This window comes from Phyllostomus discolor, chromosome 9, assembly GCF_004126475.2.
Source record: "Phyllostomus discolor isolate MPI-MPIP mPhyDis1 chromosome 9, mPhyDis1.pri.v3, whole genome shotgun sequence".
Lineage (NCBI taxonomy): Eukaryota > Metazoa > Chordata > Mammalia > Chiroptera > Phyllostomidae > Phyllostomus > Phyllostomus discolor.
The window spans coordinates 61,399,661-61,425,346 of NC_040911.2; the positions used below are offsets into that span (position 1 = coordinate 61,399,661).

Below are 25,686 nucleotides of genomic sequence, written 5' to 3' on the forward strand. Positions count from 1 at the left end.
TCTGTTTTGTCTGATATAAGTATTGCTACACCAGCTTTCTTTTCTGTCCATTTGCTTGGAATATTTTTTTACAGACTTTCCCTTTCATTCTTTGTAGGTCTTTTGTTCTGAGGTGGGTCTTCTGTAGGCAGCATATGTGCAGGTCAAATTTTCTTATCCATTCAGCTACCTTATGTATTTTGATTGGTGCTTTTAATCCATTAACATTTAAGGTTATTATTAGTACACATTTATTTTCTCCCTTTGTACCTGTGGTCTTCTAGCTCTTGCTCTTTTCCTTAGTCTTCCTATTATATTTCCTTCAGCATATCTTGCGGAGCTGGTTTGGCAGATGTGTATTCTTTTAACCTTCTTTTGTCTTAGAAACTCTTCCCTGATCTTTGTTCCCTTCCTTCTACTCACTCTGGTATTTGATAGTTGTTGCTCCTTCAGTTCTTATAGATGTAGGGTTATATTATTTATTTGACTTTCCACTTCTTTATTTCACTTCCACTTCAATTAAAAGCCATGTTGGGTAGAGTTGTCTTGGTTGCGGGCTTTTGTTTTTCATTATTACATATTTCTTGCCATTCCCTTCTGGCTATTGTTTCTGTTGAAAATCAGCTGCTAGCCTTATCAGAGTTCTCTTGTGTGTTATTTCCAATTTCTTCCTTGGTGCCTTTATGATTCCTCTTTATCTTTGAATTTTTTTATTTTAATTATGATATGTCTTGAAGTAGGCTTCTTTGGGTTCATCTTGATTGGGGCATTCTGTGCTTCCTGAACTGCCATGGATTTTCCCCTCTCCAGTTTAGGGAAATTTTCTGTCATTATTTTGTCAAACAGTTTTTCTATCCCTTGCTCGCTTTTTTTTCTCCTTGTGATATTCTTATGATTTGAATGTTGCTGTGTTTCATGTTGCCCTGCAGTTCCCATACACTACCTTCATATTTTTCAGTCCCTTTTCATGAAGCTGGTTTACCTTAGTATTCTTTTCTACCTTGTCTTCCAGCTCACTAATTCAGTCCTCTGCTTCATCCAGCCTGCTTTTAATTCCTTCTAGTGTATTTGTTATTTTAGGTATTGTACTCTTCATTTCTTTCTGGTTCTTGTTTATAGTTTCTATTTCTTTTTTCGTATTGTTGTAGTTGCCACTCAGTTCCTTGTAGTCATGAGTAAATTACTTGAGCATCCTTATAACCATTTTTTTTTTCAATTTGATATCTGGTAGTTTGTGTGTCTTTTCTTTTAGTTCTTTTCCTGGGGAATCTTCCATCCTTTTTAAATGAAATTTCTTTCTTTGTCTCCCCATTTAGATAACTCTTTTTCTTTGTTTCTGTGATTCCAGATGCTCTACTTTGCCAGGTCCTCATATGGTGAAATTCTGTAGTGGTAGTTTTGTGGGGCTCAGTGGTGTAGTTACTTTGATTTCCTTGTCTGGAGGGTCTAGGTTTTTCCTTTCTTCCATGTGGGCTCTCTTGTAGTAGTTGGGCTTTACCTGTTGGTGGATCATTTGTTTGTTTGTTTTTTCATTTGTTGGTTGTTTCTCCCCTCCAGCGAGTCTACTGGTATTCATAACTCCCACCTTGTATTCTATACTGTTGTACATGTGTTGGTTAACAAAGCAGTATTACAAGACCACCAAATCCATGCCAAAGAAAACAACCCCCCTTACCACATCAGCAGTCTCAACTACAATAGAACAAAGATTACTAAATGTGAAGAGGGATTGTAGATGTTTTATGATTTGGCAAAGGGAATATGAGATGACTATAAGAGGAGGAAAATGCTGTTGTGTGGTAAAAGGGAGGAGAACTGATAAGAGTTGGGAGACAACTGAGGTGAAATAAGGGAGAAAGAAAAATTTACAATCTAAGTATAACACAAAAGGGCTACAGGAGCAGTGAGGTAAGAAGGGGGAAGGGTATACTATGAGGTTTGAAGTAAATTTGTAAAGGTACTGAACCAACATGAGCAAATTGTAGAAAACTCACAGCAAGGTTGGTAGCAATGACAATTGAATGAAATTTAATGAAGGTGGAATGGGAATACGAATTTTGTAGAAAAGCAAAAAGTGAATATGAGATGTCTACAGTAAATAAAAAATGATTTTGAGAGGATGGGGAAAGCAAACTAATAAGAGTAAGGAGTAAAACCCAGCTTGAGATGGGGGTTGGGGGGAGAAAGAGAGAAAAAAGAAGAAAGAGGAAAAAGTGAGAGAGGAAACAATGAGATAAAATTCCTTACTGAACTGATTAGGGGCAAGGCAAATGCAAAATGAAGTAAGAGAGATGAAGAGTATTCTATGGGATATGAAGTACTAACAAGTAGAGAACACATAGAAAATTCTTTAGAGAAGTACAGTAATAACTATAATATTTCACCCAACTAGTCTGTTTTTATAAAAGGTGAAAAGAGGTAAGACTGTTATTAAAAGGGGAAAGGAGTGTGAGCTGACTTCAGAAAGTAGAGCACTTATGCAAGTTTAGATGATGAGATATAGTGAGAGGAAGGGCTAGAAACTTGGCAAAGTGTGTGAGAGTATAAAGTTCACCACAACATTAATAAAGTTCAGGAAGATGGTGAAATGGATTAAGACCAGGATAGGGTGCTGTGTGGGATTTGGAGTAACAATAGTATCATATGATCTGAATAAAGAGAATAAAACTAAGAGTCCAAGAGTAGTTTGTTACTGGAATATGAGTGAAGTGAAAGGAGAAAAATTGAAATGCAAAGAAAGGGAGAAAAAAGAAAACAAATCAAACAATGAAATCAAACAAACAAAAAAACTAATTAAATGGAAAGAAGAGAAATTTAAAAAAATGCAAATTCTGAAGGATAAGAAAGTTAAATTTGAGCTCTTGGGGTTTGCCTTGACTCCTTTCTAGATTTGTCTCTGATTTTCTCACAGTTCCAGGTCTTATTGTCTTACTCTTGGGGAAAAAAAAGCTGTTGCTGACTTTAAACATGCAAAGTGTGTTTTGCAGATCTTCCCAGATCCTGCAGGCATATAGAGGGAAAAATCTGCTCCATTTTTCCCTTTCCTGTGGTTCCAGGAGGATGGAGGTTTAGTCTGAGCTACAATAATCACAGGTGCCCAATTTCTATCCCAAACCCTCAGAGTGCTGTGCAGCCCATAGTGTCCACTCTGCTCCTATGCAACAGGCTGGTGCCAATAATCCACACCCTTTTGTCATTGATCAGTCCTTGTGGTGCACTGAATGGGAGGAAACTGTGTCCCCCTCCCCTTTGTCAGCCTGAGTGCTGCTCTTGCAAAAAGTCCATGTAGCACAGTTCAATTCCCCTACTGAAGGGAGTTTTTCTGGGCACTGTTACCTCTGAGCCCCTGTTATCCCCCTTTGATCAATCTATGAGGCACCTGGAGTGGAAGCAAATCACACTCCCACACTTCTCTTCACTGTCCTGGCTGCTGTGTGCAGGAGGACTCCTTGTGTACAAGGTTTCTATGTACACTTCACTACTCATCATTAATTCTTTCAGGAACTCGTGATAAATGCCAAAACCAACAAGTACTGAGCAAGGGATGAGTGATAAAGCATTTTCTCTTGAGGGGCAGCATCATGACTCACAATTACTGGCAAATGCTGTGAGTCCCAAGCAAGTGCTGAATGATGAAACATTTTTCCCCATCAAAATGTGGTGAGTAGAAGGTTTGATGAGTTCTGAAGCCAGTGAATACCAAGGTATGGCTGTATACCATAGTTGCTAAGAAGAGAAATGGGCATCCATAACTATAGTCACAATCCTCTGAGTGAAGGGTTTATTAAAACAGAGATGAAAGGCCCCTTTCTTAGAAGATCTGCTCTTTATGAACCTACCTGAATGGTTCTCTCTCCCAGTTGATTCTGTGTTAAACAGGAATGGACACCCAAGGCAGGCACAGCAGCATCAATTGTTTTGGCTATGGGACCTGACATCTGCTTTCCAATTCCTAGGAAAGTAGAAAGTTCTTTATTTTCCTCTATTGCATGGATTTTAAAGAAAAGAGAGGTGGCTATACAAGAACAGAGAGCAGGGTATATGAACATTACACTCTGCATTTCCCCAAAGTTAAATATATTCACTTTGTATTGTCCTTTGGGGAAACAGAATAAAACAAATATTAACCTTTGCATGCATTTTTATATTTTCTAATTGTGTTTCTTATCTAATTTTATGCTTTAAGAAATTCAATATCTGTACTTAAATTTAGAATCATTTTGGTACTGTACTAGCTGACAAAACTCTTATGTTATTCTCTCATTGGTGCATGCATGGCATCTCTCAAGTCCTACACTGATTTATCCCTGTAGAGAAGATCCATATTGCAGTCAAGAGTGGGCGCAGTTCCCTAGTAAATTCTCAGTAGGCATTTGTAGTCCACCCAGTGATGAACTATAAGCTGTCCCATGGAAAAGAGCAGGGTAGGTTGGAGGCAGTTGGTTGGGTTCAGAAAATGGTGGAATGGGGAAGGTGAGGATACGGTCAAGCCCTTGTGTGTTGCATTGGTCAAGCCTTGCCTGAGTATTTGCTGCCTTCTCTAGGGACCCTAATTGTTACCAATCTGACTGCACTACACAGGAACCTGGTAGAAAAGACCACCCCCAACACATTCGATCAGAGCATTTTCTGGAGAATGGAGAGTTTAAGAAAAGGGAAGCCTTTCGGCCTTTCTCAGTAAGAAAGTGGATATGCCTTGGAGAACAGTTGGCCAAGTTTAAGCTGTTTATTTTCTTTGCCTCTCTTTTACAAAAATTTATGTTTAAGCCCCTAAACAATGAGGAGCTGAGCCTAGAATTCAGAATGGGCATCACTATCTCTGCAGCAGACCATGGCATCTGTGCTGTTCCTCAGGAATGAAGGTGGTGGGGAAGGAGAGAGGAAAGGAAAGCAGAAAGAATGGGAGTGTCCTTCAAAGCCTCCAGCTCCTGCTCAGAAGAGATGGAATAGAGGGGAAGTGGTTCTGGGGGAAAATTGTAGAAATTGGACTAAGAAACTGGATTCAAATCCAGTTTTGTTATTCACACCAGTGTAGCCTCAAGCTAATCATGCATTTCTAGAAAACACTCCCAATGTTATTCCTAGAATAAAACCAATCACATTAGACCTTGAAAAAAATAAAGTTAGAACCAGTAACACTGAAAACATAGAAATAAATATTCTTACTTATGACAAATTTGACTTAAACACTTCATTCATTCAATAGCACCCATGGTAATGTAATCAATAGCTCTTAAGTTTTGCCAGAGTTGAGACACTGCCTAACTTTGGTGCTTTCTTCTATTTTTTAAGCATCCTTCTTGTCTCTGTGTGAAAGAATTGGTCTCTCAGTTATTCAAGTATGACTGTGCAGGATCCAATTTAGAGAAATTCCTTAGATAATATCCTATTAGAGAAATTTTACTTTCACACAACTCACGCCAACTGGTGACTAATGGTCCACTGACACCAGGCCCATAGGATCTGCTTTTTTTCTGTAAATCTACTTGGGAAAGCCACTGAATGCCAAAGAATGCTCAGCCCAGCCTGCACCGAGAACTAAGAGGTGCTCAAAACATAAGTTCATCCATGGTCCCGCTGTGAGCTTCTCTCTCTGAACCTCAGGCAGAACTCAGAATAGAGTTCAGGATTCCAGCCCTCATACACTAATGGTGTGGCCTTAGTGAAGTCACTTTACCGATAAAAAAAAAAACAACACCTGTGACTAAAAAACTAAATGAGGGACAACTCAACAAGAAACCTGTAGTTTGTAGATCTTTGAAAAAAAAAAAAAAGACTCTGAACACCATTGTTCACAGCAGCATATTCACAACAGCCACTAAATAGGTGAAAGAAACACAAGTATCCATGTACAGATGAATGGATAAGCAAAATGTGGTCTGTGATACATACAATGGAATATTATTCAGCTTTAAAAGCAAAAGACATTTTTGTACATATTATAGCATAGATGAACCTTGAGGATATTATATAAAGTTAAATAAGCTAGTCACACACACATAAAACATATATTGTATGATCCCACTTATAAAGGTGTCTAGAATAAGCAAATTTATAAAGACAGAAAGTAGAATCATGATTGCCAAGAGCTTAGTGGAAAGACTAATGGAAGGCTATTGTTTAAGGGGTACAAAGTTTCAGTTTTGCCATGTGACAAGGTTATAGAAATGGATGATAGTGATGGTTGCACAATCATTAGAATATACTTAATGCCACTGACCTGTACACTTAAAAATTACTAAGATGGTAAATTTTACATTATGTGTATTTTGTCTCACACACCCACACACAAGACTGAACCTGAGGCAGTCTTCCTTTCTAATTTTTTTTCACTTTACTGCCTTCTTCAATGACATTAACACATAGAAAGGTGTCTAGTTGTTTTAGAGAATGACTGTTGGGACTCAGGGATCCAGAGAAGAATTTTATTTTATTTTTTTAAAGATTTTATTTATTTATTTTTAGAGTGGAGGAAGGAGGGAAAAAGAAAGGGAGAGAAACATCAGTATATGGTTGCCTCTCGCACACCCCCACCTGGAGACCTGGCCTGCAACCTAGGCAAGTGTCCTGAGAATCAAACCTCAACCCTTTGATCCACAGGTCGGCACTCAATCCCCTGAGCCACAGCAGCCAGGGCTAGAGAAGAATTTTAATGCCAATTGTTTATAAAACTCTAGGTACTTTATTATATGGTCATATGAATAAGTACTGAAAGAAATTATGAGAACATTAAAATGATTTGATTGGTAGAAAAATTCATTAATACATTTTTATTTTAATAATAAGTGTTATAATATTCCGTGCTGTAACAATAATTTAAATGTCCAAAAATACATTTGTTTTCCAGATAATACATTGAAAGTACCCTGACTCACCATCTGTACCCAAAGCAGTATCAAAGCTTGGTGGACCTGAGCTGTCTGAAGTCAGACTTACGTCATATTTGGTAGACTTACATTTTTTCAAGACAACTTCAGATCAAAGAGGAGCAGGCGACTCATTAAAAAGTTATCTCATATGAAATAGATAACACATGAAAACACCTGGAAAGGAGGAAAGGATGCAGAGAGGTGACCCGTTTGCATAAGATAAACTGCAGCTGACAAATACAGGTAATCAAACAGGAAAATGCAAATTGCCCATTAACTTCTGCGAGTCAATAAACCTGATCATGAAGATTCAAACAACCAAGGAGAATCCACCCACAAGTCCCCAGTTGGCCTCAAAAACACCAGAGAAGTCATTGTCTTCCACATAGGACATGTGACAGAGAAAGTAGCAAACCTCTCAATCCAAATCCCAATCCTTGTCAGAGGGCACACTAGGGCAGCCCTACTCAAGCTAAGCTCCCAGGGGAGAGGTGCCCACAGAGCTGGAGATGATAAAATGTCTTTACACTTTCTAAAACTGTTCAGCAGAACCAGAGACACTACGTTCATTCACTGGAGTGAATTGTATATGTGTAAATATGTGTGCTAAATGTGTGTGTGTGAATGACAATGTATGACTGTGTGTGAGGGAATGTATGTGTGCATATGTGTGTGGGTATGCAGATGTGTATGAGTGGCTATATGTGAGGATGTGCATATATATAATGGTTTATGTGAGTGTGTGTAAGTCTGTGAACTGAGCATAAGCATATATGTGCTCCAGTGTTGAATTGTCTCTAGTGGCTATATGTGAGAATGTGTGTGTTTATGTGTATACATTTGTGCATGTTCACCTATGTGACTTTTTTTGTGTTTGTGTGTTTAGATTTTGTGACTGTGAGATTATAGGCATATGACTGTGACTTTGTGTTCATATTTGTGTGTGTTTTAATGTGTGTGTATGGATGTCAACATGAATGCATGTACATGGTTATATGTATGTTTCTGCATGTGAGTGTATGCATGTGAGTGTGGGTGTGCACTGAGTCTTCCCGTTTGGTTCTCTCTCAAGGCTACCTCTTCAGTGACAGGAACATGCAGGCGCCTGATTCTCCCTCAGTAATTGTTTGCTCCCCTTATTATAGGTACATATAAGAGATTTTTGTGCCCCTTTCTTTCGGTCTGAAAGCAACTGTTGAAGTCTAATGGGATTTGTTTGGAGAGTGTTCCTTGCTTAGGTGAGCTCTGTTTGTCCTCATGAGCAGCAGGCCTCAGACAAGCTGTTCAGCCTGCAGATTTAAAATAGCTGTGCACATTCTGCTATGCCCACCAGACATAGTCCAGCCCTGCAGCTTCTCAGATTCATTCTTAGGTAAATACCCTGTGACAGATTATAAGCCAAAGACCAACGAGAATGGTAGCAGCTGTGCCACACCATGGCACCCGACACCAAGGCTACACAGGAATGTTTGCCCTCATCGCAGGCTGTGTGCAGCAAATATTTTCCATAGTTCACCAGAAAGAAGCTTTCACAGGGAATTTTGCCTACACCAGTTTTGCTGGAATCTGTGGTTGCCTTGCTCCAGAATTTATGAGCCTCATGTAAGGATTCACTTAAAAACATTAAATTGAATTCTTAGTGCTCAATCTCACTTAATCAAAAACAATAAACTTCTTAAATCTTAAAAAACTCCTCTGAACTGAAAAAGTACCAATTTCTTGCAGGGAAAGATGAGGTCTTCAGGCTGGAAAGCAAACTGTGAGAGTCATCCAGATGTCCAACATCTATTTATGGGTTAGGTCATGACTAACACTCTATGAAGTGGGCCTTTTCACTGTGTACCTGGGGCACAAAAATACCTTAGCAAGGAAAGTTACTTCAGCTCCAGGGGAATATTTTTTCTGCCAGAGCAAAAGTTTAAAATGAAGCAAGGTTTTTGAATATTAAACCAAATAATTAAGACCCCCTAATAGATGACGCATGGAGAAATAGCAGGAGTGGGCTTCATGGGGCAGGAATTTTCAACATATAGGGGAGCAGAAAGAAGTCAGCCAGCCTCTGCACTATCTCTGTGACACTCATTTGGAGGTGATCAGAGGTCTGGGGTTGAAAATAAACCTCTGTGAGACTCTGCTTCTTCATCCTTCTCATTTAAAAGAATGACAACATTGTCTCTGAAAAACAGAAGACTGTAAGTGTCTGAAACACCAAAATAGTCCGATATAAAACTGAAGAATTTTGACCCAGTAATAATATCCAGGTCCTTGCTTTTCAAACTCGAATGTGTGCTGGCCCACCAGGGTCACATAGTTAGAAAGTAGAAGACCAAACCAGGAAAAATAATTGCAGGATTCATACTCTTAACCAGCTTACTAATCAAACCACAAAAAATGTTTAAATGAGCGGAGCCACTTTGAATTCCCATATCTTCCACCTGGAAAGAAACTTGTGCCCTGGCTGGTGTAGCTCAGTGGATTGAGCATGGGCTGTGAACCAGGCATCACAGATTCGATTCCTAGTCAGGGCACATGCCTGGGTTGCAGGCCATGGCCCCCAGCAACCGCACATTAATGTTTCTCTCTATCTCTTTCTCCTTCCCTTCCCTTTCTAAAAACAAATTTCAGAATTTAACCGACCTGTGGTTAAATGAACCATTTTCTTCCTTATACATATTAAATATCTGAGATGAACTTGCTGTTGACACTACTTCAGGGAAATTGGATGGATGGATGTAGCTTTTTACCAGTGGTGGCTTTTTTTTTCTTAGTTCATATCTTGAGACATTTCAATCCCTTCCTGTTTGCCATAGTCTAGGAAAAATAGACAGGGTAATTGTGTGAGGGAAGATTCTAAGAAGTAGAGGATTCTTATGTATACAATTTAAGAAAATAAGCAAAGCCAAAAATCAGTTATTTAAATAGACTAATAAAATATATAAATCCCTAAGAATACTGACCAAAAATAAAAGCAAGAATGAGCAAATGTAATGTCAGAAACAAAAAAGAGAATGTGAGTGCAAACTCCAGAGACATTTAAAAGATAAGAGAATATGCCCTGCTCAGGTAGCTTAGTTGATTAGAGTGTCATCCTGTACACCAAAATCTTGTAGGTTAGATGTCCAGTCAGGGAACATACCTAGGTTGTGGGTTCAATCCTCAGTCAGAGTACATGAGGGAGGCAACTGATATCTGTCTGTCTGTCTGTCTGTCTGTCTGTCTGTCTTTCTCTCTCCCCTGCTTCCTCTCTCTCTAAAAAAAATCAATAAACATATCCTCATGTGAGGATTTAAAAATAATAAATTAAAAACATAAGGTAAGTGATCATAAATAGCTTTTACCAACATATTCAACAACTTAAATGAAATGGACAAGAATGATGTTTAAAAACTTATGTAAGAAAAAATAAAAAACTTCAATAGTCCTATAGAAAGTAAAGAAATTATTATTATTAAAAACCTTTCTAGAAAGGACATCTCAGACCCATATTTTCACTACTGAATTCTTTCATATTTTAAGGAAGAAGAAACACTGATATTATAGCAAATCCTCCAGAACATTGTTAGTGCTACTCAGTTTCAAATGAATTTAAATATCAAAATGATGCTTTTCATATCTCCTTTGACTACTTCCATGGAATCAGAAATTATCTTTATACAGCTGTGGTAGCTGGTGTCCATGATACAGCACGCCCCTGTGCCAATGCTCCTGTGCCAATATTCTCTCTTCCATCTGGTTGGATCTTTTCATGGTTTCTACCTTTTTCTTAACTCCATGAATCCTTCCCTGTTTCAGTCTTTGTCATACCCTTGGTTCCACTCCTTATTGAAACTGGGCCAAATTTATGGCTACCTCAATCATGAGGACAATAAAAATGAAAGAGAAATTACCACTATGGTTCACACTTCTTAATTAATAAACTAAAAATCTTTTTTCTATAATGATTAATAAGCATGCATAATTTTTATAGTTGCCACCACAGTGCATATATAATTTTGAAAATACTATTTTATTTAAAATCAGGCTATAAGTGTTATTTTATGTTGTTTAATAATCATAATTATCATTCTAGCAACTATAATCCAATTTGAACCCATGCCCTTCAGGTATATCCTCTGGAAAGTTCTCAGTGTTTCCAAAGCATTTCTTTTGGATGGAAGGGAAGAGTCTTCTTTACTCTAGCCTTAATTTTCCCTTTCTTTAAACCACTCACAATATACACTTATAACATATTTACATTCTTATACATATTAATTTGTACTACAGAAAGCTATACAGATGTCTATGAAAATATATGCATTTTTACAATTCACCCAAAACTCACCAATGACTAGCTAAATACTAATAAGTTGTTTAAATAAATTATAAAAATATTCTATACAATAAAATGTTATTAGGAGAAATGATGTCTTCCACAAAATGTTAACATAAAAATATGTGCAACTCTATATTTTTGACTCTAAAAACAAGATACAGTTAGTTTATATAGGATGATCTCATTTTTAATTTGGAAGGGTTGCCATTAAACAGTTATTTTCAAAGGATAAGATCATAGGACATTTATTATACTTTTAAAATTTCTGCAATTTTGTATTACTTTTACAACTAAAATACAATATCTAGGATCAAAAAATAAAGAAAAATATGTGGAGACTTTACAATTCCACCATATTTTAGGCATAGTTGTCAAGATTAAGAGTCAGTTGCAGGAAACAAAGTATTTTATGACACTGCTATATACTAGGAATAATTTCTGAAAGTCTAGGTGCATTCAATGATTAAATATTTGTTAAGCTAATGCTATGGCCAGGCACTGGATCTCATAGAGCTTACATTCTATACTGTGAAAACAGACAATAAACATATGAAGCAATTAAGTAAATAAAGCAATTGCAAACCATATGTTAGAGGTGACTGCTAAGAACAAAATGATAAGATAGTGAGAAAGGAAATCATAGTAGATAATCAGTTGGAGAGGTCTTGGCAAGGATAACACAAAAGCTAAGACTTGGAGAGTGGGAATGAGCCATCCAGGAAAAAAAAAAAAAAACAAACAAAAAAAAACAGGCAGGGACAGTATCCAGCAGTAGACATCAAGATAAAGGTATTAAGGTGGAACAGTGCTTCAAGTTTAAAAAACAAGAAGGCAGAGTTACAAGAAAAGTCTATAATTTGTGATTTGTAGGACATACCAGTTTTTAAATTCCCATTTCTAGGAAAGATCAAAGAGTTGCTCAAAGCCCAGAAGACAGGAGGATTGAAGTCTAGGCTCAGACCCTCACATGGTACTAAGCACCCTTGGTTAGTTTGGTTTCCTTGTCCAGCAGTAGTTCATGATTTATCCTCACACAGATGGCCTTATCCTGTGAAATAGCATCTAACTACTGCTAACCTTTCAACAGCAATTTACAGTTAAAAATTCTTGCCATATTCCAAGCTCCAGAGGTTAATGTGAAACTTTAATAAACCATCATCTATTCATCAAGCATTTATTGCACACCCATTATGTACCAAGTGTTTTTCTAGGTACTAAACTACAGAAAAGAACTAAATGGACCTAATAGCAATCACAAAGCTGAAACTCTGGTTATAAAAACCAACAATAAGAAGATAAACTACATGGTCTATGACATAGCAACAAATGCTTTGGAGAAAATAGATTAGGAAAGGGAGACAGGGAAATTAAGAGTCAGTATAAAATTACTACTTATTAATAAAAGAAATAAACGAGAAAGTCCTCATTGGTAAGTGACACAACCAAGGACCTGAAGAAAAAGGGAGAGGGAGCCATATGAAAATCTAGGGCAAGGGTATTTCAGATAGAGAAAACAGCAAGTGTAAATGTCCTGGGGCAGGATCATGTCTATCATGTTTGAGGAACAGCACAAAGTCCACCATGTGTAGAGATAAGTTAACTAAAGATAACATTAAATAAGGACAGTGGGTAGAAGTTGCAGATCTTATAAGGCCTTGTAGGCCATTATAAACACTTCATTTATTACTCTGAACCTGAAAAGCTATAAAACTGGTTACAGGTTTACTCTGAAGATTGAGACAATGAAAAGAGGAAAAGAAAAGCACACTTTATGGTTTATAACATAGTCTATTTAAGTCAAAAGCTACTCCGATCAGCTATTGTTTTGCAATTTGTTACTTATTCTAGACAATCCCCCAAATGTTCCATTAAAGGCAATTAAGACATGAGTCCTATTTGAATTTTAATTATTCAGATATTTTTTCATTTAGATAAATCATCATACCTCTATCTTAAGCACTAAATTAACAAAGACTTATCCACAGTGTCTCAAAATGAAATAGAAGAAAAAGAAAAATTTCAAGCAAGATTATTATTATTTTCTTTAAATCATAATAACCAACCACTTTAGGATAACTTAGATAAAAAATAACATCAACAAAACCTCTAATTTTATTATATAGATAAAATTAGTTCAGGGTACTCATTGTGATATATGCATTCCAGCTTATAATTAAGTAGATTTAAGTAACTGGAGGTCTCCTAATCACCTGTGACCACATTGATAAGATCAAAGCAGTAACAAGGCTATCAGCAAGCTTGAGCAACTCCAAAACTTTTGTTTCCTATTGGGTCAAGATGGCAGCCAACTCCTGTCTTTCCCATTTTGAGTGTTCCTTCCCTGTTATCTGTGCGTTGCTTCTCACTTCAAACTCCTCACCAAAAATTCCTAAAATATTCTTTGCCTCATCACTTTTACTTTTTACCAGTACAACCTACATTGAAACTGGTAAGAAGGAAAGAGATGAGGAAGTATGGCCTGCTCATATGGGTGGGAGCTGAGGTTCCAGAGAGATATCTCAGCTGCTGAGAAGGGTGAGGAAATGTTCCCCTGAGAAGCATGGGTTCTAAACCCCAACCCAGCCTACCCAGCTCAGAGCACCAGAGCCAGGAAGGGTTGCCCCCACATAACATTTGGCTGTGAATATTATTGAGGATTCTGCTGTTCAAAGAAAGACAGACATCTGCTATAGACACAGGTGCCTTCTTAAAGGGTCAACATACAAAATATCATTTGCAGCAACTCACCCTGGGCTTGGGCCAGAGGGAGGGTGGAACAGACTATAGTTGTTTAAGGAGAGACTGGTGTCTGTGGCTCCGAGGAAGGAGCTGAAGGGACAGGCACCAGGAACTCTGTGCTTGGTAATTTTCCAATGCCATCTTTTTTGGGGTGGAACACTCCTTCCATTCTGCAACAGCCCAGAGGAAAGCAATAGCTCAACCTTCTGGATATCCTGAAAAGTTAAGAGCCCTGCTGAGGAGTCAGGTTCCTGGGCCAGATATAGATGTCTGGGCAGACTTGGGATGTGGCAGTGATTAATTTATGTGTCTACTGGACAGGGAACCACTTCCTCCACCTTCATCCAAGCCTGACTGGCAACTCCTCCTTGTGAGAGATTCATTAGCCCAGCCCTCTTGACCCTGACAACACCATCCTACTGAACTTGGGCTCTCAGTAGAATCTGGAAGAGGTTGAATTTTGTGGCCCTTGGAAGGGACCCAATTTTCACTTGCATGCCAACCAATGCAGAGCTTTCCTTTCCTAGGACCAGTATTGGTCTGTTTAGGCCTGATGAATTCTGCTGGCCTCACACTAGTGACTACCTGAGACTCCATCTCACCACAGAAGTCTGCGGGCACCCAGGGGGTGGCTGCGACCCTTGGTATACCCTAGAAATCTTACTGAGTGACCTCAAACCCAGCTCACACATGAAGTTTGAACCCGTATTGGTCTGGTGAACACTACTCACTCTTACATGGTGACTCACTGAGACCCACCTTATATAACTTGACTACCACCAGAGGATCTTTCAGTGACTGAGCCTAACAGACAGCTGACAGGCAGAGGCAGATTTTGGGGTGCTGCAGACATTTACTAACCTTTCCCCAGGTTCAGTGCTGGGTTCAAAGTATAAATTGGAACCTGGGTTTGTTGTGCAACTTGGTCCTTCCCACACACATTTAGGCCTGGAAGAGGCAGCCACAAGTGTGGATAGCTTTGTGGTTCCAAGGAGGTTGTCCAGGGCCAGTTACTGGCAGGGCTCATCATTGATCTGTACCAGAGTCCCTCCCAGGAGACTGCAAGACAGACATACCCAGTGGCCAGCTTCAGACAACATAGGAACAAGAACAATTATCTCCACAAGTAGAATATCCAAAGTGAGATCTAGGCAGGCACCAGACCCTGCAAAGGTGATCTCCACATCACATAATCAGCACCTAAACAGCAACTCATACACTATAGTCAAGAGTCAATCTTAGTAGTGAGCCAGCCTGAGGGTGTTGGCCATGAATGAATGGGTCAATAGCAACAAAAGGGCTTATTAATATTCACATAAGGAATATTCTTAAAGCACCCAGCTCAGGTGATCCAAAAGACTGTGCCACTGGACCCCACAGGACACCTACTATATATGGTCATACCAACAAGACTGGGAGACATAGATATCTACTTAATATATAGAAATAAACACAAAAAGGGGGCTAAAATGAGAAGACAGAGGAACATCCCCCAAATGAATGAACAAGAGAATTCACCAGAAAAGAGAGATAAATGAAATAAAGGCAAAGAATTTACCAGATATAGAGTTAAAAAAATAGTTGTAAAGATGCTCAAGAACTTAGTGAGAACTTCAACAAAGGGATAGCAAGCATGAAAAATGACAGGAATGATAAAATTGAACCAGTCAGAAATAGAAATACAATATCTGAAATAAAGAATACGCTAGAAAGAATCAAAAACAGATTAGATGAAGCAGAGGATTGAATCAGTGATTTAGAAGAAAATGTGAAAACACCCAATCAGAGCAGCAAAAAGGAAAAAAAATAAAAAGGAGGATATGTAAAGGGCCTCAGGGACAACACAAAAGATTAGAACACTCACATCATTGGGATATGAGAAGGAGAAGGGAGAGAGCAAAGAATTTAAAACCTATTTGAAAAAAAAAAAACAAATTAAGAATAATGAGGAGATTTGGGAAGATGGCAGTAAGATAGGTGGAAGCGGAGTCCACTTTTCCTGTGTATGGGTGAAACACCTAGCCAATTTTCTGAGGAACAGAGTGAACAGGCAATGATATCCCAGCATTTATGAAGATTGGAGACCAAAAATCGTAGAGGACATGAAAGATCAGACAATAAGGAGAGTGCTTCTGGACAATAAGGTCCCTGGGACCAGCGTGAGGACCTGGGTGGCTGCAACCCCAGTCCTAGCACCTGCCAGGTTTGCCACAGGATTCTTGGGAGAGAGCCAAGTCAATGGCTCCCTTCCCTACCAAACAAGGTTTGAGCAGCACCAGGTGGGACCTAGATGCTTGAAGTCACAGAAGGAGAATAAGGATGAAGTGGCAAACACACAGGGGTGGTGTGTACCCACTGAGACTGTGGATGCCAGTGGGGAAATTTTAGGCAGTGACAGACCCTGACCCTGTCAGTCTCCAATCTGGTTGGAGAGTTAGGCCATATGAGAGGCCAGGTGCTTGTTTGGAGTGGCAGGCTTGGATAGGAGGAATTTTTCAAAAAGAAAAAGAGAAAAAAGAGGCACTCAGCAGCTGTTTGGGTAATTCTACACAGCAGCCACCCCTGCCTCCTGAGACCCTATCAAGCCAGGCCAAGCACTCACACCCTAAGTCCTGGAGACAGTACACACCTGATTCCACTGCCTGGTTGTTGGCCATCTGCACTTATGCCCACAGACCTGGGGATGGTGTGCACCTGACCATGCAGCCTGGTGGCTGCCCCTGCCACCCCAGCAGCAGAAGCTGAGTGCTCACACCCACTTCCCAGAGGCAACTTCCACCCTGCCCCTGTGCCCAGGGTCCTGCAGGGTCAGCTGGCTCTCTAAGAAGAAAACAGAGAGGTCTGCTGCAGAGGAGAGTTGCAGGACTCAGGGAGTAAACAATCCCCAGAAAGACCTAACTCAGTAGGAGGGCTAAACTACCCTGAAGGGACACTGAGAGTCCCTAGCATCTAGAACAGCAATGAGCAAGAAGGTGGTGTATGAGTTGCTGTTAATTGTTGCACCTCAAGGACAGCACAACTGGTGGACTGAAGGTCTTTCTGCTCTGGGTGCAGAAGGGCACTGGGGGTCTAGCAGCAAACTGAGGAACTGGGCTGGAAGCTGGGCAACTGCAAGAGAGTGGCTCAGGAAGGGAGAAAAGCAAAATCAATCCCTCCTCAGCCTGTTGCAACCAGGAAGACCAGCAGAAATGGTTTGGCTGGTTTAAAGCCAGAAGAGGGCTTTAAAAAAAATCCCTTCTTCCTTTCTTTTCTTCTTTTTTATTCCTTCTTCTTTCCTTTTTTTTTAAAAAATTTTTTATTCCCACAAGTGAGTCAATAAATTCTGGAGCTGTCAAAAGACTGGAGTTAGTGTCGGGAACCACCCTGCCTGGTTTCAGGAGCTGTAACCCCCCATGGCTAAGGCTGAGTGAGCCACTTTCGACCTTCGGGCCAGAAGCCACTAAGGAGACAAAGCTTATCTCCCTGGCAGGTGCACTGCTTCTGCTCCTCTTTTCATAACTGGCCCCCAATGCTTGATCAGTTAGCCAATGATGGGTAAGATTTCTCAAGGGGGGAATGACCTAAGACAGGCATGATCACATGGAGGCCCCAAGGAAGGACTTGGGGGGCTATGGAGAAAGGGGGTGATGGATCCTCACCCCTTTGACAAAGCCTGAGTCCTCATTCTGCCTGTGAGAAGTCTCCTATCTCTTGGCTGCCTTACTTCCCATGCCTGACTTAATCCTAAAACAATGACAGAGGGCGGTGCAGCCCTGTGCTGGAAAGGGTGGGTTTTCCATGGTGATCAGGCCTGAGAAAGAATACATAAACTCCTGTGAAACCTGCTTCACTAAGAATACTCTTTTTTTTAATATTTTATTTTTTATTTATTTTTGGAGAGGGAAGGGAGGGAGAAAGAGAGAGAGAAACATCAATGTGGGGTTGCTGGGGGTCATGGCCTGGAACCCAGGCATGTACCCTGACTGGGAATCGAACCTGTGACACTTTGGTTCACAGCCCATGCTCAATCCACTGAGCTATGCCAGCCAGGGCTAGAATACTCTTAATTAAATGATAAAGGTCTGGGCAGGAAATGAGTTTGCTTCCCAGAGTTTTGTAGTCCATTAGCTAACAGACCCTGACTCAGAATGGGCCCTCAGAGTTCTTTGTATGCTATCTATTGTTTGATAGATACTGCCTGACAATTATTAATGAACTTTACCTGTATTCTTGGGCAAATTAAAAGCCAATAAAAAAACCTGTGAAGGAAGGATTGGGGCGCTCTCCTTTAAGAGAGTGGCCAGGCCACTCCAAGATGCCCTCCCTTTGAGAGGGTAGCTGTACCATCCCTTTTCCTCTGCACAGGACTTGGTAGTCCATGTGAATGTCTCATGTCTCATCCATGATGCCGCAGGCACTGCGGGGCCAGTGTCTGTGTCAAGTTAGATGCAAAGAAGAGTTATCCCAACAACTGAGACGGCAAGACAAATTTCACTTTGCTACTCCAGAAAACTTGCAAGTTATTGTATATCTGTATTATTATTTTTTTCATTATTCTTATTTCTTTTATTTATTAGTATTTTTCTATTTCTCTTCTTTATGTTTAGTCTTCTTTGTTTGTTAATTTGCATTGTTTAACTGGGTTCCCTTGTTCTCTCTTACATAGCGTATTTTTAAGTGTCCTTCTTTCACTTCAGTTGTATTCCAATAGCACACTACTCTCGGTCCTGCACTTCCTATTCTTGTTATTCACATCACATAGATTCTGTCATATGATTGTTGCTCCATTAATATTGCAAATAATTGCTGTTCCACACAACTGTAAATATTACTAGCACCCCTCCCAAATCTTAGCTAGCTTCACTGTTTCCTGAACTTTATTGCTGTGGTGGTTAATTATATTCTCTTGCACAGTACATCCATTTTTTTATCCTTTACTCTCACTTTACCTCATAACCTGACCTCCCACAAGCTCACTGTTTTCTAGATCCATTTCACAATCCCTCCCATGCCCCTAACAAGAGTCTTATTGTTTTTCCACACTTTTTGAAAAGTGGCCAGCTGGGTGAAATATCATGGTTAACACTATACATATCTAAAGGATCTCTTATCTCTTCTCTACAGGTTTGTACTTTAAATACCATGGAATGTGCTTCTGGTGTCTGAAACCATTTTGTCTTCCCCCTCCAACTGATCACAAAAAAAAGCAGGTGGTAGCTGTGAATACCAGTATACCTGCTGGAAGAGGAAACCCACCAAAAAAGGAACCACACACAGATAATGGAAGAAGGTGAAGGAGGGAGTGGAAGCCACACTAACATCAATCTGATCTGGAAATACAACTAAATGGTGAAGAAATTACCCAGAACAAACAGCTGAACAAGAGTGAGTGAGAAACCTCAAAAACATGTATACATAGAAGAATCAGCTTCAACACAACCTGTCCATACCTACACAACAGAATACAAGAGGTGGGAGATGGAGTCCCTCAGCTAACCAGCTGGAGGGAAGGACCCACCAAAGAAAGACACAACAATCAACCCAAAGACATACAGAGAACAAACATAAATTACGGCCCAACACCAGCAAGCTTAAGAGATGAAAGAGACTGCACCACTGAATCTCACTGGTCTTCTACCATAGAAGTTCACACCATAAGCCCAAGAAGTCAGAATAGATAAATTTAAGAAGCAGAGGCTAACAAGAAGAGTCTCACAAACAATGGAAAGACAAAGAAATGATCCCTAGATGAAAGGAATGGAGGAAGCCTCAGAAAGAATGGTAAATGAAACAGAGGCAAGTCAACCATCAGATATTGAGTTCAAAGAAATGGTTACCAGGAAGCTCAATGAGTTTACCGAGAATTCCCAGAAACTACAGGGAAACTACAATGAATTCACTACAAATTATATCAACATGAAAAAGGAAATAGAAACTATCAACAAGGGCCAAGAAGAAATGAAAGGTACATTTTCTGAACTGAAGAACACAGTAGAAGAAATCAAATGCGGGCTAGATGAAGCAGAGGATTGGATCAATGAGCTGGATGACAAGGTAGGAAAAAAAAAAACACCCAGAAAGAGCAAGAAAAGGAAAAGAGGTTCAGAAAGAGTGAAGAGGGATTAAGGGAAATGTAGGCCAACATGAAGCATAATATCCATATAATAGGGATACCATATGGAGAAGAGCAAGGGATAGAAAACCTGTTTTAAAAAGTAATGATGGAAAACTTCCATAATTTGATGGGAGGAAAAGTCATACAAATCCAAGAAACACAGAGAGTCTCAACTCAGAGGAACCCAAAGAGTTCCTTTTCAAGACACATCATAATTAAAATGGCAAAATTCCAAGACAAAGAGAGAATCTTAAAGGCACCAGGGGAAACATAGGAAGTAACATACAAAGGAGCCCCAATAAGCGTAGAAGCTGACTTCTAAGTGGAAATTCTCCAAGCCAGAAGAGAATGGAAAGAAATATTACAAGTAATGAGAACCAGAGGCCTGTAAACCAAGGTTACTTTACCCAACAAGGCTCTCAATTATGAAAAAAGGCCAAATAAGGAGCTTACTGGACAAAAGAAGCCTCAAACAATAAACCTCCTCCAAACCAACTCTGCAAGAGATGCTACAGGGACTTCTTCAAGAAAAGGAAGGTAAAGAGTGAAAGAGAGAGGAACACAGGTATGAAAACAAAAATGGCAATGAATAAGTACCTATCAGTAATAACCTTAAATGCAAATGGATTAAATATTCCAATCAAAAGACAGAAAAGATAGAATAGTTGAATGGGTAAGAAAGCATGGCCCATACATATGCTGCCTACAAGAGACCCACCTGAGGAAAAAAGACCTATACAGACTGAAAGTGAAGGGCTGGAAAGAAATTTTCCAAGCAAAGGGACAGAGAAAAAAGCCAGGGTAACAATACTCATATCAGACAAAGTAGACTTCATAAAAAGGGCCATAAAAAGAGACCCAGAGGGTCATGTCATAATACTTAAGGGAAGAATCCATCAAGAAAATAATAAACATTGTGAAGATATATATGCACCCAAATCCATAAAGAAAATCTCAGAGGACTTCAAAAAGTATATTGACAGCAACACAATTATAGTAGGACATTTTAACACGAAATGGACAAAAATGGATAAATCTTCCAAACAAAACATCAACAAAGATATTGTGACATTGAACAACGTCCAATATCAAGTGAACTTAAGTGATATATGTAGAGCCTTTCATCCCAAAGAAGAAAAATGCACATTATTTTCAAAGCACATGGAACATTTTCAATGATAGACAACATGATAGGACACAAAGCTAGCTCAACAAATTCAAAAAAATTTAAATCATATCAAGCTTTTTTTCAGAACACAAAGTAGTGAAACTAGAAACCAACTTCAAGGAAAAACTCAAAAACACTCTAACTTATGGAGATTGAATAGCATGCTATTAAGCAATGAATGGGTCAAGAATGAGATCAAGAAAGAAATTAAAAAGTTTTAGGAAACAAATGAAAATGAACTCACAACAACCCAAAAACAGTAAAGGCATTCCTGAGATGGATGTTCATAGCAATACAAGCCTACCTTAAAAAATAGAAACATTTTAAATAAACCACCTAACCCTACACCTACTAGAACTTTAAGAACATCAACAAAGACATCACACAGCAAGTAGGAGGAAGGAAATAATCAAGAGCAGTTTTACATGAGATAGAGACTGAAAGCACAATTCTAAGGATCAATAAATCAAAGAACTGGTTCTTTGAAAAGATAAAATGGCAAGCCTTTAAGCAGACTAATCAAGAAAAAGAAAGAGAGAGAGAGAGGACCCAAATAAACACAATCAGAAATGAAAGAGGAGAGATTACCACTGATACCACAGAAATGCAAAGGATTGTAAGAAATTACTATGAAGGACTATATGCCAAGAAATTTGAAAGTCTAAATGAAATGGAAAAATTTCTAGAAAAATGCAATCTTCCAAAACTGAATGAAGAAGACGCAGAAAATATGAACAGACAAATAGAACCTGATGAAATTGAAGTATTAATCAAAAAACTCCAGACACACAAAAGGCCTGAAGCCAACAGTTTTACAGGAGAATTCTACAAAGCATTTAAGAAAGAACTAACCACTCCCCTAAACAGAGTATTCAGAAAAATTCAAGAAGATGGAAGACTCCCAAACTCTTTTTATGAAGCCAACATCATGTTAATCTGAAAACCAGATAAAGACATAACAAAGAAAGAAAACTTCAGGCCAATATCACTGATGAACATACATGCTAAAATAATCAACAATATATTGGAAAACTGTATCCAGCAATACACTGAAAAATCATACATCATGGCCAAGTGGGATTCATCCCAAGGATTCAAGGATGGTACAACATTTGCAGATCAATAAACACAATACATCACATAAACAAAATGAAAGACAAAAATCACATGGTCATAGCAATAGTTGCAGAAAAAGCATTCGATAAGGTACGGCACCCACTCATGATAAAAAACACTCAGCAAAGTGGGAGTAGAGGGAGTATTCCTCAACATAATAAAGGCCATATATAAGAGACTTACAGCCAACATCATACTCAATGAGCAAAAACTAAAATCTTTCATACTATGGTCAGGTACAAGACAAGGTTGTTTCCTTTCACCACATCTATTAAACATAGTATTGGAAGTCCTAGCCACAACAATCAGACAAGAAAAGGAAATAAAAAGCATCCAAATTGGAAAAGAGGAAAAAAATCCTATCATTGTGTGACATGACAGTGTACATAGAAAATCCTAGATACCCTACCAAAAAAAAAAAAACCCTGTTTGCACCAATAAATGAATTTGGCAAAACAGCAGGATACAGGGTCAATATTCAGGTATCAAATGCATTTTTGTATACCAACAATGAAACATCAGAAATAGAAATCAGGAAAAAAATCCTATTTGATATAGCAACAAGTAAAATAATATACCTAGGAAAAAACCTAACCAAGGAAGTAAAAGACCTATACTTAGAAAACTACACAACACAGAATAAAGAAATCAAGGAAGACACAAACAAACGGAAGTATATACTGTGTTCATGGATCAGAAGAATTAACATCTGATGTTAACATTTGATTAACATCAAAATGTTCATACTACCCAAATCAATTTATAGATTCAATGCAATACTTATTAAAGTACCAATGACATATATCACAGATATAAAACAAATATTTCATAAATTTATATGGAACCATAAATGACCCCGGATAACTGTAGCAATTTTGAGAAAGAAGACCAAAGTAGAAGGGATCACAATACCTAATATCAAACTGTATAAAAAAGCCACTGTAATGAAAACAATTGGTACTGGCATAAGAATAGATGGAGAGACCAATGAAGAGAAAAGAGAGCCAAGAAATAAACCAAAGTCTCTATGGTCAATTAGTATTCAGCAAAGAGTGCAGCAGCATAAAATGGAGTTAAAAGAGCCTCTTTAATAGTGTTGGGAGAACTGGATAGCTATATGCGAGAAAATGATACTTGAGCACCAACTTACACCATACACAAAAATAAATTCAAGGTGAATAAAAGATTTAAATATAATCCATTACACCATCAAAATCCTAGAGGAAAACATAGGCAGGAAAATCTGATATTCCATACAGCAACAACTTCATTGATATGTCCCCCTAGGGCAAGGGACATAAAGAAAAGAATAAACAAATGGGATCTCATCAAAATAAAAGGCTTCAGCATGGCTAAAGTAAACATCATTAAAATGAAAAGAAACCAAATGTGTGGGAAAACATATTTGCCAATGACACCTCAGACAAGGGACTGCTCTCCAAAATATACAAAGAACTCATAGGATTCCACTCTAAGAAGACAAGTTAACAAATTAAAAAATGGGCAAAGGACTTGAACAGATACTTCTCTGAGAGGGACATACAGAGTGTCCAGAGACATATGAAAAGATGCTCAGCATCACTAGCTCTCAGAGAGATGTAAATTAAAACCACAATGAAATATCACCTCACACCAGTCAGAATGGCCATCGGAAACAGAGCAACAAACAAATGTTGGAGAGGTTGTGGAGAAAAGGGAACCCTAGTGCTCTGTTGGTGGGAATGCCAACTGGTGTAACCACAGTGGAAAACAGTATGGAATTTCCTCAGAAAAACTAAAAATGCTTTTTGACCCAGCAATTTGACTCCTAGGATTATATCCTGAGAACACTGAAACACCAATCCAAAACAACCTATGCACCCCAATGTTCACAGCAGCACAATTTATAATAGCCAAGTGCTGGAAGCAACCTAAGTGCCCATCAGTAAATGAATGGATCAAAAAACTATGGTACATTTACACAATGCGATTCTATGCAGCAGAGAGAAAGAAAGAGCTCCTACCTTTGTGACAGCATGGATGGAACTGGAGAGCATTATGCTAAGTGAAATAAGCCAGCCCGTGAGGGACCAATACCATGCGATCTCACCTTTAACCACAACCTAATCAACAAAAGAGAAAAGGAAGTAAAATATAACATTGAAATTAAGAAAAATCTGACAGTAACCATAGGGGAGGTGGGAGGGGATAATGGGACAAGAGTTTTCAGAAACTACTATAGACACATAGATAAAAACCAACGTGGGAGGGTGGAAGCAAGGGAAGGAGGTGGGTTTGGCTGGGGTGGAAGGTTGTGGTGGGGAGTAAATGCAGACAACTCTAATTGGACAACAATAAAATAATTTAAAAAATTAAATTCCTTATCCAAAAAACATCCAAATTAAAAAGGAAAAAATAAAACCAACATTATTCGTAGAAGATGATACTGCATATAGAAAACCCCAAAGATTCCACCAAAAAACTACTAGAACATATAAATAATTCAGGAAAGTCACGTTACAAAATATTCAGAAATCCATTGTATTTTATACACCTATGTAAACTATCAGAAAGGGAAATGAAGAAAAACATTTCATTTATCATTTCATAAAAAACAAATAAATAAATATGTAGCAATAAATTTAACCAAGAAGACAAAAGACCTGTACTTGGAAAATTATAAGATACTGAAGAAATAAATTAAAAAAGGTACCAATAAATGGAAGTATATATTGTGTTCTGCATTAGTGAGGACTAACATCATTATAATGTTTATACTACTCAAAGCAATTTATAAATTCAACACAAGTTCTTTCAAAATACCAATGACATATTTTACAGAGCTAATACATATAATTAAGTAATGTATATGAAACAAGTGAGGAAGATAGTGGTGATGTAGATAGAAACTGAGCCCACTTGCTCGTGCACCCAACTGGGACACCTAGATGATCTTCTGAAGAACACAGTGAACAGCCAACAGAATCCCAGCTGATATAAAGTTTGGAAGCCAAAGTGTGAAGATGATGCTTGAAAACAGGCAGTAAGGGGATTTTGTAGGCCGATAGGTAGGTCCCGGGGCATGCGCCAGAAACCATAGCTGCGGGGGGAGAATTGGGGGAGAACCGGGTCAGTGCCTCCATCAGATTCTGATTGACTCCCTCCCCTCCCAGAGTGGAGAAGTTTCAGATCCATGGCAGCAGAGACCTGGGCATGTAAAGTCTCTAGGGGGATAAAAAAGCAGTCAGTGACAAACAGCCTGTGTTCACCTGCTGGGACAGTACCAGAGAACTTGGGGATCTGGGTGATACTTGAAGTGGACAACTGACTGGCTCAGATGGGCTCTGGACTGGTCAGAGAGTTGGACTGTGTGGAAAGCCAAGTGCTTATTAGGAGCAGTAGGCAGCACCCAAGGGGACTTTTCTCAGAA

The 25,686-nt window shown here is 38.8% G+C and overlaps 1 pseudogene; it reads left to right on the plus strand.

Moving 5' to 3' along the window:
* Nucleotides 1-8,262: 8,262 nt before the first annotated feature.
* Nucleotides 8,263-25,686, plus strand: part of LOC114506053 — a 71,327-nt pseudogene continuing 53,903 nt past the window's right edge.